The sequence below is a fragment of the Argentina silus genome, assembly GCF_951799395.1.
Source record: "Argentina silus genome assembly, chromosome: X".
Classification (NCBI taxonomy): domain Eukaryota; kingdom Metazoa; phylum Chordata; class Actinopteri; order Argentiniformes; family Argentinidae; genus Argentina; species Argentina silus.
The window spans coordinates 11,176,782-11,183,497 of NC_139653.1; the positions used below are offsets into that span (position 1 = coordinate 11,176,782).

At 40.3% G+C, this 6,716-nt stretch overlaps 1 long non-coding RNA gene across 1 annotated transcript; it reads right to left on the bottom strand.

Annotated features, from left to right (window-relative positions):
• Positions 1-1,241: 1,241 nt before the first annotated feature.
• Positions 1,242-4,333, bottom strand: LOC310823543. Its single transcript, XR_014554950.1, has 3 exons — positions 4,266-4,333; positions 3,921-4,066; positions 1,242-1,644 (listed from the first exon to the last, which is right to left on the bottom strand). It is a non-coding gene; the product is annotated as an uncharacterized lncRNA (long non-coding RNA).
• Positions 4,334-6,716: the final 2,383 nt, after the last annotated feature.

Consider the following 6,716-nt stretch of genomic DNA (forward strand, 5'->3'; position numbering starts at 1 on the left):
TGCGTTAGACTGATGTTTTATTTGTAGTAACTGTCATTCAATGTAATGGTATTGTTTTGCACACAATAAATGTAGGTTCATTAGGACTACAACATCCATGATCTGTTATTCTCTGAGATCTTAACTCTTGCAATGCACTCATATACACTCACTGAACACTTTATTAGGAACACCTGTACACCTTCTCATGGTGAAGGTGGTGTAATGGTGTGGGGAATGTTTTCTTGGCACATTTTGGGCCCATTAATACCAATCAATCATCGCTTGAATGCCACAGCCTATTTGAGTATTGTTACTGACCATGTGCATCCCTTCATGGCCACAATTTACCCATTTTCTAATGGTTACTTCCAGCGAAAGTCGTCTCAAACTGGTTCATGTACATGACAATGAGTTCAGTGTTCTTCAGTGGCCTTCCCAGTCACCAGATCTGAATCCAACAGAACACCTTTGGGATGTGGTAGAACAGGAGATTCACAGCTTGAAAGTGCACCTGAAAAATCTGCAGGAATTGTGTGATGCAATCATGTCATCATGGACCAGAATCTCAAAGGAATGTTTCCAACATCTTGTGGAATCAACACCACGAAGAATTGAAGCTGTTTTGAGAGCAAAGGGAGGCCCTAACCAGTATTAGTATAGAGTTCCTAATAAAGTGCTCAGTGAGTGTACATCGCCGCTGTTAAAAATGTGGTGATTATAAATATTATATTAGGTTTCTGATAAGCATACTACAGCTCAAACTCGACATCTGGGAAAATATAATCCCAGAATCAAGATGTCGGAAAGTTTGCCCTGGCGGTTGACATGCTGCCTCCCAGGCAAACATTAAATGGAAACTCCGCCCCTAGCGGTAACGCGTGTGCTCAGCTAAATTGATTAAACTTGCTCCACGAGGCGGGGAGAAGACAACGCACCATTTTTCACTCTGCATGCATCACTGACCGATTGCAGTAAGCTACATGGTAAGTGCAAACGTAATACTTTTTGTAGTGCAAAAATAAGACTTGTAGACAAGCGATGATGAAAATGAGATATAAAATCAATACTCAACTGAGTCCACATTATTTCTCTCTCTCTGTGCCAGCTACCTGCTGAGCTGACTAGCCAGTAGTGAAGAATTGGAAATAAAACACTGAAGAATAGAGGACGAGTCAAAAATAAGACATACATTTATTCCCAATAATTGCTACAAACAGTTATAGACATGATGAATCGAACTCAACAGAAGTGGTCCTATGACCAACTAACACAAGTTACAGACACTCAATCATATCAGATACTAGATTGAACTCTGTGATAACCTGGTCATGATTATGTTGTGCTGTTTTAACAGAACCTTTATCTTGCGCATAACATCACATTAATGCACATAGGAAGAATGAGAATAGAGTAACAACATTTAACAGTTTCAAAGCAACACATGACTAACTTTTAACCATACATAGACGTGTGTCGAAGACAACATGGGAGACCGGGGGCCATGGGCCTCACCCGAGTAACTCAAAGAACATATTGCTGTCCCTCTCCTTAAGTATCATTCCCAACAACAGGCAAAGTGAGAGACACATTCCAATCGCAAAGGATTTGACAAATGGCCAGGGTGTGATTTCTTCAGGATGTCCGCCAGGCATGCTCATTCAACTGTAAATAGGTATATACATTTAAATCAAGGCTGTTCTTTGCCAACCTCCTCCAACTCCTCTCTGAAATGAATTAACTCTGAATTTCGAATCTGGCCTCCGAGTGTACAAAACACAGTTCTGTCCTGTCTTTAGTTGATATGAGTGCATGTTAAGTAAATGTTTCTTTGCCTGTTCTATTCTGTGTCTGTATTCATGCAACCTTTCGTATTTTTCTTTTCTTGGTGGTGTCCACATACTGTCCAAAAGAGAGTTGGTGTTCTCTTTTGACAGCAGCCTGAATTTCTGGTGATTCCCTGTAGTCCTCACTGTCACACCACTCACTTAGCTCGGAGATCATGTCTTTTATAGTTTTAGACCTTTTAGTGAAGGGTTGCTGCTCAGTTGGCTGATCATTGATTTCTGTTTGCTGGGAGTAAACAGGATTTTCTTACACACTCTCTAAGGCTATTGGCCACATCTGCTTGGCTTGCAAATCCACTACTCCAAAGCCACCTTGATGATGCACAGTCAAATGGTTGCCATCCCATTCATAGCTGTGTTGATCATACAGGGAGATCACCACTGCTCTCCTGATGTCATCTATGTCAAAGCCCTTCTGGTTACAGATGTTTTTGGCCAGTGCTACAGTTGTGGTCAAAAGTTTACATACACTTGTAAAGAACATGTATGTCATGGCAGTCTTGAGTTTCCAATCATTTCTACAACTCTTATTTTTCTGTGATGGATTGATTGGAGCACATACTTCTTTGTCACAAAAAACATTCATGAAGTTTGGTTCTTTTATGAATTTATTATGGGTCTTCTGAAAATGTGACACAATCTGCTGGGTCAAAAATATACATACAGCAATGCTAATATTTGGTTAAATGTCCCTTGGCCATTTTCACCTCAATTAGACGCTTTTGGTAGCCTTCCACAAGCTTCTGGCAAGCTTCTGGTTGAATCTTTGACCACTCCTCTTGACAGAATCAGTGCAGTTCAACTAAATTTGTTGGCTTTCTGACACAGACTTGTTTCTTCAGCACACTCCACATGATGGGGTTTAAGTCAGGACTTTTCTAAGACCTTAATTCTAGCCTGATTTAGCCATTCCTTTACCACGTTTGATGTGTGTTTGGGGTCAGTGTCCTGTTGGAACACCCAACTACGTCCAAGACCCAACCTTCTGGCTGATAATTTTAGGTTTTCCACTGGCAGCAAAACAGGCCCAGAGCATAATACTACCACCACCATGCTTGACGGTAGGTATAGTGTTCTTGGGGTGAAAGGCCTCACCTTCTCTCCTCCAAACATTTCTGGTCATTGTGGCCAAATAGCTCAATTTTTGTTTCATCTGACCACAGAACTTTCTCCCAGAAGGCCTTTTCTTTGTCCATGTGATCAGCAGCAAACTTCAGTCGAGCCTTAAGGTGCCGCTTCTGGAGCAACGGCTTCCTTCTTGCATGGCAGCCTCTCAGCCCATGGCGATGTAAAACACGCTTGACTGTGGACACTGACACCTGTGTTCCAGCAGCTTCTAATTCATGGCAGACGTGCTTTTTGGTGGTTCTTGGTTGACTCTTGACCATCCTGACCAATTTTCTCTCAGCAGCAGGTGATAGCTTGCGTTTTCTTCCTGATTGTGGCAGTGACACAACTGTGCCATGCATTTTATACTTACAAACAATTGTTTGCACAGTTGATCTTGGGACCTGTAGTTGCTTTGAAATGGCTCAAAGTGACTTTCCTGACTTGTTCAAGTCAATGATGTGCTTTTTCAGATCCGTGCTGAGCTCCTTAGACTTTCCCATTGTAGCGTTTTTGGCTGAGTGTAATGAGTGTATCAAACGAGCCCTATTTAAATGGGCTGAATTAAGTCACCAGCTGTAGTCAATCATAATCACTCATAAGAAGTTAAGAGGCCATGCCACAAAGTGAATTTGATTGACACAACTTTCTACAAAACCAAAATTGATAATTCAAGGTGCTGTATGTATATTTTTGACCCAGCAGATTGTGTCACATTTTCAGAAGACCCATAATAAATTCATAAAAGAACCAAACTTCATGAATGTTTTTTGTGACAAAGAAGTATGTGCTCCAATCAATCCATCACAGAAAAATAAGAGTTGTAGAAATGATTGGAAACTCAAGACTGCCATGACATACATGTTCTTTACAAGTGTATGTAAACTTCTGACCACAACTGTATATGCCTGCACAAATTACCCTTTTCAGACACAGCACATTCAAACATCAATGAAATCAAAACAACTTCAAGATTTTCCCCATCACCTTTAGATGGTGCTGAACACTGGCCAGTTGAATGGATCACAACTTTGCTGTGCAGGCCTTGACTCATCATCCTTGCTGCGGACTCCTCTGCATCAGGCGTCCTGGAGTCTGGAATACGGTCTGTATTGTAGAGGTCCTCCGGGTGGCTTTTAGAAACATAAGTAATGTTCAGTTACTGGACACATGTATGTATAACTTTGGTAAAGCAGTTGTGTATCTGGCAGAGCTGTGTTGAAGGGGTCTCTCATGAAGCATGCGATTAAGGTTAGCATTACTTTTCCTATTGCTTTTAAGTATGAATTATATATCTATGTATGTGTGTCTGCATATAACGCAACAACAAACCTGTAGTAGTTGACCATCTTATTCAGAAGCTGAAGAAGTTCGTCCACACGCCTGTTTGCATAGCCATAAAGGAATTGCTACTTCATGCTGAAAAAGATTCTTTAAAAAAAAAGTGAACAAGAAAACAGAAATTAGGCAATCAGGTGTAATAAAGTATTTTCAAATCATGTCATATAACCTGTTCTCCCTGGCCAGACGCTTCCCTTCACCATAACAGGTATGCAGATATGACTTAGTATTTTCCAATTACATTGACTTAGTTCGTAGATATCAGTTTAGAAAAACTGATTTACCACGACAGTTTTTTGGAGCCATGCAATTATCATGTGATTCGGCCAAAAAATAACTGTTAGGGCAGATTTGAGTGAATATTTTAATAGGCAATATGCACAGCAATGGCGGGACGAGGTTATACTGTACAACTATCACAAACCTCTCAACCAAGTTGTTTGTTTCACTGTTTTGGTGGTACACCCCCCTCCCATAATTTGCCCACATTAATGCATGTTGGAACCACTGGGTCTGTAAATATTTCAATATTATGGTGGTGCCAGTGAGTCGATGCATTCTCTCAGAGACATTCTTTGCCTTTTGGTCAAAGTCAGCTGCCTGCAGTACAATGAGACCAACAATGTTGTACTGTATGTCAGTGGTCAAAACCGAATCAATGACGCAATGGAGAGTTGATAGTAACATGTTGAATTATACATTTTATACTTACATGCTTCAGTAGAATCATGAACCGAATTACTTTGTTTCTCACAGTCCGCATTTATCCTGCCGCAACATCCAACGATGAACAGCCTTTTGGAAATTAAAACAAATTATGACAAGATTTTTTTTTTTTTTAAATAGAAGATACATATCACTGTTATAATATTCTCAATCCACAGTTATTCAGTGTATATTTTCAGACAGATAAGCACTATAGGAACTCTTCTTTTAACTCTTTCTGCTAAAGAGCACTGCACACCACTAAAGCCATGTATTTGTATTCGGTTTCACCGCAAAGTGAGTCTGCCAACATTTACTTTGCACCAATATAGGCAGGGCAGTAAATGGGTGTTTTTGGAGGTAGCTTCAAAACTTGGTTAAAACTATATACTTGATCTCATGGATGGTCTGTCTATGAAATTGGTTACATTTCTCCAGCCCCATAAAAAAAAGGCAGGGAGCCCACTTTGTTGTTGTTTGAATTACAGATTGGGCCATTAAAGCCACAATAGGTAATTTGAGAAGCCATGTTTAGCTTTGATGCCCGTTCAAAAATATCCCACGTCTCCTGAATGCAATCACACAAACATAAGGCTGCTTTACTCATATTTTTTAAAAACAACACTAATGTAAATATGTTTAAAAATCTCAAGTTGATGTCACTGACAGTTAACCCTTACATTCAAAGTTTTGTCTGTGAATTTGACAGTGGTACCATTTTCCCAGCCTTTTTACACTGACCAGCCTGGGAGGAGCATTTCTGGCAGGCTCCTATTTACAGTGACCAGCCTGTGAAGCCCTCTGCACATTAACTATCCTGGCAGGCTGTTATGCAAAGTCTCTATAAGGAGCCTAATTTGTAGGATCTTATTTGGCTAACTAGCCTGTGAGACCCTCTAATTATTAACCAGTCTGGGAGGCTGCTAGCTATATTGAGCAGTTTGGGAGGCATGTAGTTGCAAAATAACCAAGAGATAAATTAGCCAGACTGAGTCAAGACTAATGACTACTCTGTTAAATATTAGCAGTAGCATATAACTAATGGCGCTTCAATGTTTATCTAAACGATTTACCTAACTGACTTTGTAGCTGATCTCCACTGGTTGTTAGCATGCTGGCTGGCTAACTGGATTGCTATGCTACCAACTTGTCAGCTCAGCAGGTAGCTGGCACCGAGAAATGGAAATAATGTGGAATCAGTTGAGCATTTTATGTCTCATTTTCATCATTGTTTATCATTTTCATCATTGTATTATTTTTGCACTACAAATATTATTACTTTTGCACTTACCATGTAGCTTACTGCAATCGGTCAATGATGCTTGCAGAGTGAAAACTGGTGCGCTGTCTTGTCCCAGGCTCTTGGAGCAAGTTTAATCTAATTAGCTGAGCGCACGCGTTACCGCTAGGGGCGGAGTTTCAGTTTAACTTTTGCCTGGGAGGCAGCGTGTCAACCGCCAGGGCAAACTATGCCCGTGGGCTATGTGCACTTGCTTACAAATTCCGACAGCACTTTTTACTTCCTGATTCTGAGACCTGAGATTATGTTTTCCCAGATGTAGAGTTCGAGCTGTAGTATGCTTATCAGAAACCTAATATAATATTTATAATCACGCAAGAGTTAAGAGAATAACAGATCACAGATGTCGGAGTCCTAATGAACCTACATTTATTGTGTGCAAAACAATGCCATTACATTGAATAACAGTCACTACAAATAAAAGATATCAGTCAGTC